At 35.4% G+C, this 9,657-nt stretch overlaps 2 long non-coding RNA genes across 2 annotated transcripts; both read left to right on the forward strand.

The window, feature by feature from the left end:
* Window positions 1–545: 545 nt before the first annotated feature.
* On the forward strand, window positions 546–3,345 carry LOC110905642. The gene is made up of 3 exons (XR_002573302.2): window positions 546–944; window positions 1,609–2,140; window positions 3,156–3,345. It is a non-coding gene; the product is annotated as an uncharacterized LOC110905642 (long non-coding RNA).
* A 3,575-nt stretch (window positions 3,346–6,920) lies between these two features.
* LOC110905643 lies at window positions 6,921–9,117 on the forward strand. Its single transcript, XR_002573303.2, has 2 exons — window positions 6,921–7,945; window positions 8,961–9,117. It is a non-coding gene; the product is annotated as an uncharacterized LOC110905643 (long non-coding RNA).
* Window positions 9,118–9,657: the final 540 nt, after the last annotated feature.

The following is a 9,657-nucleotide window of genomic DNA, read 5'->3' on the forward strand; positions in this document are numbered from 1 at the left end:
GCACTACATGATTCCATGCATTTTCCTGCACTGTGTTTCATTTTTATTTTCAGATTGTTTATCATTTTCATCATTTTTATCCATTGCTTTTACCTGGTTTGACGATTCGGGAGATTCAGTTTGAGTTTCTACCTCAGTTTTATCTGACATTTTCTTCTGATTCTCATCCATCCTCTCTTAGCTCTCATCAATGGTTTGTTTCACAATCTTCTTCACAAATTATCTTTCCCCCTTCTCCTTTGAATGCAATTTTGCAGCAGTAGGAATAGTAGCAAGCAATGCTTCAAAGTTCACGGTTTTAGGATCTACTACAGGATTTCCTTCTTTATCCAAGAAACAATTTCTCTCTGCATCCCATCTTTTGGCCTGTTTTGCCTCTTTGAAAATGAAGGACATCTCATCTAATCTCCTGTAACACCCCTAAAACGGGTTTGGTAATCATACTCCGTTAATACCAAAAGACGGGTAAAGTACCGTTAGCAGTAAAGATAACCCGGTAAATATTAGGATTTAATAAGAAATCCTAATAATTTAAATACAAGCGAATCAAAGAATTAAGGAATTGAGTTTATAAGAACCCGAGTCAACGGGACTTAAAATAAAACGGGTTTTTAGCTCCCGGAACCCACCAAGTAACTAGGAGTATTAACCTAGTTAGTTAATGTCTTGACAAAATAGAACTAATGTGGTTAAGCTACCCTTTAAATAACTTGTGTAAAGTGAAGGGACTAGACATGGACAATTGAATTAAAGTTTCAATTAAACAAATTAATAAACAAAACACACACATACGTGTGTGTGTCTGCGACTTCAACCAGAGCCAAGAAGGGCTCTCTTGCTCAAAACCCTAATCCCTCAAGAATCTCTCAAATTGAAGCCCAAATCAAGAGCCAAATCATTGCATGAACACAAATTCGTGATCACCTAGTCATGGGGATTACAAGGTATGTTAAAAATTATGATTTGGTGATACTTTGAGATTATGATGAATAATCATAATCGAAATTCTGGAATGAATATTGATTCTATGAGTGTTATTATGATTATATCTTGGTTTAGAAACAAACCCTAGTAGAAAATTTGATGAATTATTGTCAAAACTAGGGATTTGATAATTACCCTATTATGTGCTAAATGGGTTTTTGTATGTTATGATGAACACTCGGATCGGAGTGTTAATTTGATGAATATTGATTGTTATGATATAAGTTCTTGATGTAGTCCATGAACACTAGATATAGAGGGTTGAAATTTGATGTTAATCTTGCTAAAAATGACTAATTACGGACTAGTTAGCAAAAGTGTAGAATGATGCCCATTAGGTGTTTGTTAAAATGCCTAAATGAGAAGTAAAGTGTTGAAATTCAAGTGAAACGCGTAATTGACAAGCTTGACTAATTACATGAGACATGGAATAAAACGGGTTCTAATCATAATGTTGATTTGCCTTAATCGTGCATATTATATGATTAAATGTAGTTGACTTTAGAAAGTCAAACTAACTAGTGATGAAGTCGAATAAGTGGTTTCGGCTAAGAAAATAAGTAAAGTGGTATAGTCGTGATTGTTAATGACTAATCTAACCACCTTGTAAATGATGAACAATAGTTGGCGCTTAAACAAGCTAGGTGAAGCTTGGAGTGAAAGCGGGTCAAACGAGTCAAGCATAGAAGAAAAGCGTAGCTCGGATGCAAGGTAAGTGTAATTTACACACTTATGTAGAATGCTTGTTATTTCGATACTTATGAACGTGAAAACAATAATATTGGAAATTTGGAAAATTGTCAAGTGTTGACTTATGTAAATCATGGTTAAAAAGGATACCCATGGCGTAAGCCGAAATGGGTTGAAACTGCAAGAAAAGAGTGTAAAAGAAAAAGGGTATGGTTATAAAACCCGGGATGGGATGATGTACAAATTGGAAATCAAAAACGGTGTTTTTGATTTAAATAGACAATGTTGGGCATATAGTCCAAACGGGTCGAATGGTGGTGATAACACCATTTGACAATATCGATTAATGTGGTCGTCAAGTCTTATGTTAACAGGACTAATTAGCAAATCGGATAGTTGCGTCATCATTGATGGTGTGATAATAAAAGCGAGGCATAAATCGGGTCTATTCGTTGATCCGAGCCAGGTACGCATATTTATGTTGTAGTTAAAAGTGATATTTTGGTCGAATATTTGGTGAGAGTCCTTCATTGTAAAAGAAGGACCAAAATCGACCAAAACGCCCTTGTAGGCTAAATTGAACAAACAACCCTTAGAGGTTGTTTGGAAACGAGTCTTATGATTAAGCAAAAGCTTAGAACGAGTATGAGTAGTGAAAATGAAATTCTTGGGTCGAAAGACTCCTTATGAGTCTTTGCCGTAAAATGATATTCCGAGGGGTATAATTCGGAACACATAGATATCTACTTTAAATCCAACACACAATTAGTTGTGATGGAAGAATACTATATAAGAAATATAGGTTACAATGCTAGAATAGAATAAAAGCGGTTGTGAGCCTAAAAGTGCTTAAATACTCTTAATGGGTCAAAATAAGCAATTAAGTGTAAACGGGATTTTATTATATAAGAAACCTGTGGTTTGAGAGTAATATGATAGGAGATATTGTTATAATGAACCTCATGATTTTAAAGATCAAATAAGCAAGTTGGTGTGATAAAATCATGAACGGGTCAATATTTGGTAAAAAGGATAATAAGCTGAAGACTTAAAAGTCTTAAGTTTTGCTAAGCCGAATGTCGGATTTTAACTCCATATGATGGAGGATCAAATTACGATCACATAGGAAGAAACGGTAGGTCAAGCAGACTAATGGTTAGAAAGATACGGAAGTTTTCGTGTCATTAAGCGGCAAATGGAAAAGGCTGAATACAGGGACCACCGTAACTTACGGTGTCACCGTAAGTTACGGTGGAGTTGAACTCTTTACGGCAGTCTCCCCCTGAGTTACGGTGGGGAAAGTCTTAAACAGAGACCACCGTAACTTACGGTGCCACCGTAAGTTACGGTGGAGGCAAACTTGAAATGCAATGTTTTGGATCAAGAGATTATCCTTGGGATTTCTTTCCATTATCATTTATCTTGATTGGTACCGTTATTTAAAGTATCAAAACTAACTGTTGAGTTGGTTTTGAACACAGGTGTATGCTGAGAGCCCGGATGAAGATCAAGCGTCAAGCTCAATGAGGAACCGAACACATGTTTGATAAAGCTTCCGCAACGTTGTTGTGTCGTTATTCTAAACGGCGAATTAAATCACATTATGTATATCGCTTAAATTATAAAAGTTTTTAACAAGCCCGTATTTTCATTATAATTGTGATTGTAATTACATGATTATGAGTTTAAATTATACGAAAAATGTTAAATAATAACTAGGGTGTTACAAGTTGGTATCAGAGCTCAAGGTTAGAAGAATAAAGTGTTCGGTTCGAGGCTTGATCGCAAATCCGGTAAGTACAAGTATGTTAATAGTTTAGCATGCTATAGTGTTGTAAACAACACATAGGGCTATCGTGTGATACACGTTACCCCAATTAAAATGATTGATATAGTTGACGAAAATACGCATGTTGACGCGTATAGTAGAAAAAGTCTTGTATTATAATATGGGCGATTATTGAAGTTGACGTTACTAACTTTGTGAATGTTTTAATTGAGGGACACTCGCGTTTGAAGACGACGAGAGTCAAACAAATTGTGGATATGATAATGGAACGGTCCAAAGTATGACGAGAGGAGCATGCTCACCGAGGACCAAAATCGCGTAACAGTCGCTAACAAGACTAATGACAAGAGAAGCCCGTTAGGGCAAGCATTACCAGGTGCACACATTTAAATTTAATCGCACGAGTCGTTATATGCAACAAACACGTAAGTAATAACGGTTGCATACACATATGATAGAACTTGGAAAACCTGATTTCCAAGAGAAATTTAATAGGAAATATGTTATTCACAATGATGAATAACAAATAAATAACAAAACTTGTTTATATAGAAACTTGGACGAGAGTGATCATCCAAGTAAGTATTCTTAATATAAATCCTATTGAGAAAAGTAATGATCACATCAATGAATGTGAATAAATGTTTATAAAAAGGGACATTGTACATGTTCAAGGATAAACGACTAAAACTAATAATTGTTAACTAACAATTAAATAAAGTTTTACCAAATGAAACCATAAACATGGAGATAATTTGAGGAGTTACTTACATGGGACGTGATGTGGTAATTATAATAAGGTCACGCATACCACGTGTTGATCGCTTACTCTGGCCAAGTAAGTAGTGAACACATGATAGCATGAGCTTCCTATAATGAGCGCAGTCATGTCCGATGTAGTAAGGTCAAGATGAATGAAAATTTAAAGGATCCTTAGGGTCAAGAAATCTTATGGGCATACTCGTATAAATGGTTTTCGCGGGAACCATAAAAACGATGTATGGCGCACATAGAAATAAAAGACCCAAGGAAATTCGTGACATAAGTCATTTTGACGAAACAACCATGGTAGACAAAAAGGGCATTGTAAAACCACAGTATAAATGGCCCGCGGGGCCATAGAAACAAAGGTATTGCCCACATGGGAAAAACCGATCAAAAAACCATGGTAGACAAAAAAAGGGCATTGTAAAACCAAAGTATAAATGACCCGCGGGGTCATAGAAACAAAGGTATTGCCCACACGAGAAAAACGATCACAATCGTTGACTTTGGTCGTAGTAAAGAAATGATGACGATGATAATCATCATTCATAGTTTAAAGGACTGTCAAGGATGGTCAAATAAAGAATAAAGTTGATTATTATAAGTGATGGATTTCACATTAATAGGTCAAACAAGTTGAATACAATATAACGCCGAATGGCATTAATGAACGTTAGCCAGATAAAGGTAGCGTTCAATGCAAGAGAATAATAAGCCCGGTAATGGGATATAACCAAATAAGAATATATGCAAATCAAATAACAGTAAGCATAAGAACAAACTGACGCGTAAATAACGTCAAAAGTCATAAAGTCGGAAGGATTAGTCCAGAAGTAAACAAATGAAACCTTAGACTACGGTCAAGGTCAATTGAAGTTCAAGGGTGAAAATAAACGATTCCAAACATAATAAGAAATGCCTGGAAGCTATATGTGTATATATGCATTTGAATATAGACAAGAATAAAAGATGATCTACGGGATCATCATAACCTACGGGATTAAACACAGTGTTAAGGTCTACGGACAAAAAAAAAAGACCCTCGGGTCATAAAGAGAGGGAAACGAGTTGTTAATATCTCACCTTAAGAAGGTGAAAAACTTAAAGAAATAGCCTATGGGGCTAAGTGAAAGAATCTACGGGTCAATAGTGTAAAGTAAGGGGAACTAGTTGTGATTCCCCGCATAAGACTAAGACTGTAAAAGAATAAATTATGGACTGTCAATATCCTGGTATGGATAATGAACAAAGGTTAATGAGAAGATCCTAAAACTAAAACTTCGGTTTTAGTAAGAAATAACGTTTTACAAACATAAATTCTGATAGTAATTTAAATAATAAGCATGAAAAATACAAGTCTTGACACTGATAGGCGCAAGACGACATATTCGAAAAGTGTTATTTTCGAAAATAAAAAGGGTTGATGCAAACTAAACGCGATGTGACACGATCATGGTTAGGAAATGTAATGTGAAGTAAAATCACGTTATAACCAAGCGAGCGATAAAAGTAACTGAACTAATAAGACTAGTTAATGAGACCGGTTAAGGTCACCAATTCAAATCAAGAAATATGGTTTGCTAGTAAACGGTAGATTCGGTATAGCTGAACCGAATCAATAAATTTGAAAACAAAAGAAATAGTTGCTAAAAGTGAAATATTTCACTAAAGACCCTTAAACGGGTCAAAGTAACGGATTCATAAAGAATTCGATAGTATATGAAAGCGATGGATATCCCTAAGTTAACTAAACTAGTGGAAAGAACGAGATTATGTTATTTCGAAGTTACACTATGTCACATGAGATATGTAGACAATTAGTAACCAAAAAGATGTTATTGTACTTTTCGGTAATACTAACGATTTGTTAAAAAAAAAGTATAGATATTGATTAAAAGACTTATTGGCTCAAATACATTGAGTCTAAACTCAATGAATTATGTAATAAAAGGTTTCGAGGACGAAACCTCTCTAAGGGGGGTAGACTTGTAACACCCCTAAAACGGGTTTGGTAATCATACTCCGTTAATACCAAAAGACGGGTAAAGTACCGTTAGCAGTAAAGATAACCCGGTAAATATTAGGATTTAATAAGAAATCCTAATAATTTAAATACAAGCGAATCAAAGAATTAAGGAATTGAGTTTATAAGAACCCGAGTCAACGGGACTTAAAATAAAACGGGTTTTTAGCTCCCGGAACCCACCAAGTAACTAGGAGTATTAACCTAGTTAGTTAATGTCTTGACAAAATAGAACTAATGTGGTTAAGCTACCCTTTAAATAACTTGTGTAAAGTGAAGGGACTAGACATGGACAATTGAATTAAAGTTTCAATTAAACAAATTAATAAACAAAACACACACATACGTGTGTGTGTCTGCGACTTCAACCAGAGCCAAGAACGGCTCTCTTGCTCAAAACCCTAATCCCTCAAGAATCTCTCAAATTGAAGCCCAAATCAAGAGCCAAATCATTGCATGAACACAAATGCGTGATCACCTAGTCATGGGGATTACAAGGTATGTTAAAAATTATGATTTGGTGATACTTTGAGATTATGATGAATAATCATAATTGAAATTCTGGAATGAATATTGATTCTATGAGTGTTATTATGATTATATCTTGGTTTAGAAACAAACCCTAGTAGAAAATTTGATGAATTATTGTCAAAACTAGGGATTTGATAATTACCCTATTATGTGCTAAATGGGTTTTTGTATGTTATGATGAACACTCGGATCGGAGTGTTAATTTGATGAATATTGATTGTTATGATATAAGTTCTTGATGTAGTCCATGAACACTAGATATAGAGGGTTGAAATTTGATGTTAATCTTGCTAAAAATGACTAATTACGGACTAGTTAGCAAAAGTGTAGAATGATGCCCATTAGGTGTTTGTTAAAATGCCTAAATGAGAAGTAAAGTGTTGAAATTCAAGTGAAACGCGTAATTGACAAGCTTGACTAATTACATGAGACATGGAATAAAACGGGTTCTAATCATAATGTTGATTTGCCTTAATCGTGCATATTATATGATTAAATGTAGTTGACTTTAGAAAGTCAAACTAACTAGTGATGAAGTCGAATAAGTGGTTTCGGCTAAGAAAATAAGTAAAGTGGTATAGTCGTGATTGTTAATGACTAATCTAACCACCTTGTAAATGATGAACAATAGTTGGCGCTTAAACAAGCTAGGTGAAGCTTGGAGTGAAAGCGGGTCAAACGAGTCAAGCATAGAAGAAAAGCGTAGCTCGGATGCAAGGTAAGTGTAATTTACACACTTATGTAGAATGCTTGTTATTTCGATACTTATGAACGTGAAAACAATAATATTGGAAATTTGGAAAATTGTCAAGTGTTGACTTATGTAAATCATGGTTAAAAAGGATACCCATGGCGTAAGCCGAAATGGGTTGAAACTGCAAGAAAAGAGTGTAAAAGAAAAAGGGTATGGTTATAAAACCCGGGATGGGATGATGTACAAATTGGAAATCAAAAACGGTGTTTTTGATTTAAATAGACAATGTTGGGCATATAGTCCAAACGGGTCGAATGGTGGTGATAACACCATTTGACAATATCGATTAATGTGGTCGTCAAGTCTTATGTTAACAGGACTAATTAGCAAATCGGATAGTTGCGTCATCATTGATGGTGTGATAATAAAAGCGAGGCATAAATCGGGTCTATTCGTTGATCCGAGCCAGGTACGCATATTTATGTTGTAGTTAAAAGTGATATTTTGGTCGAATATTTGGTGAGAGTCCTTCATTGTAAAAGAAGGACCAAAATCGACCAAAACGCCCTTGTAGGCTAAATTGAACAAACAACCCTTAGAGGTTGTTTGGAAACGAGTCTTATGATTAAGCAAAAGCTTAGAACGAGTATGAGTAGTGAAAATGAAATTCTTGGGTCGAAAGACTCCTTATGAGTCTTTGCCGTAAAATGATATTCCGAGGGGTATAATTCGGAACACATAGATATCTACTTTAAATCCAACACACAATTAGTTGTGATGGAAGAATACTATATAAGAAATATAGGTTACAATGCTAGAATAGAATAAAAGCGGTTGTGAGCCTAAAAGTGCTTAAATACTCTTAATGGGTCAAAATAAGCAATTAAGTGTAAACGGGATTTTATTATATAAGAAACCTGTGGTTTGAGAGTAATATGATAGGAGATATTGTTATAATGAACCTCATGATTTTAAAGATCAAATAAGCAAGTTGGTGTGATAAAATCATGAACGGGTCAATATTTGGTAAAAAGGATAATAAGCTGAAGACTTAAAAGTCTTAAGTTTTGCTAAGCCGAATGTCGGATTTTAACTCCATATGATGGAGGATCAAATTACGATCACATAGGAAGAAACGGTAGGTCAAGCAGACTAATGATTAGAAAGATACGGAAGTTTTCGTGTCATTAAGCGACAAATGGAAAAGGCTGAATACAGGGACCACCGTAACTTACGGTGTCACCGTAAGTTACGGTGGAGTTGAACTCTTTACGGCAGTCTCCCCCTGAGTTACGGTGGGGAAAGTCTTAAACAGAGACCACCGTAACTTACGGTGCCACCGTAAGTTACGGTGGAGGCAAACTTGAAATGCAATGTTTTGGATCAAGAGATTATCCTTGGGATTTCTTTCCATTATCATTTATCTTGATTGGTACCGTTATTTAAAGTATCAAAGCTAACTGTTGAGTTGGTTTTGAACACAGGTGTATGCTGAGAGCCCGGATGAAGATCAAGCGTCAAGCTCAATGAGGAACCGAACACATGTTTGATAAAGCTTCCGCAACGTTGTTGTGTCGTTATTCTAAACGGCGAATTAAATCACATTATGTATATCGCTTAAATTATAAAAGTTTTTAACAAGCCTGTATTTTCATTATAATTGTGATTGTAATTACATGATTATGAGTTTAAATTATACGAAAAATGTTAAATAATAACTAGGGTGTTACATCTCCTACGCGCAATTCAATGTTCTCGACTCCATCCTACCCCAACAACCAAAGCATTTCCCTTTTTTGGAATGTATTTGTTCCAATTAAACCCCTCATCCTCCTGAGTCACCACCAGAGCTTGTTTTTTCTCCTTCGAAGAACCTTCATCGATTTGTAATCGATTAATCTTTGGTGGTTGCTCTTTGTTGCGATTGTAGATAGCTTTTCCATTGTAATCATCATGGAACGGATTCACGTTTTCATCCACATTCTGATTTGAGCATTCTCGCTTGAAGTGTTCTGTCTGTTTACATCTGAAGCAAAACTTTGGATTTGTCAAATCCCAGTTTTGTTGTAGGACCTCCAAGACATTGTCTACCTGTTCTCCATAAATCTCTGAGCTCTTCTAATTACACTTGCCATGCACCATCTGATATCGATCAACTCCATCTCCTCCGGATCAATTTGA

This window comes from Helianthus annuus, chromosome 8 (genome assembly GCF_002127325.2).
Source record: "Helianthus annuus cultivar XRQ/B chromosome 8, HanXRQr2.0-SUNRISE, whole genome shotgun sequence".
In the NCBI taxonomy this organism is placed as follows: Eukaryota; Viridiplantae; Streptophyta; class Magnoliopsida; order Asterales; family Asteraceae; genus Helianthus; species Helianthus annuus.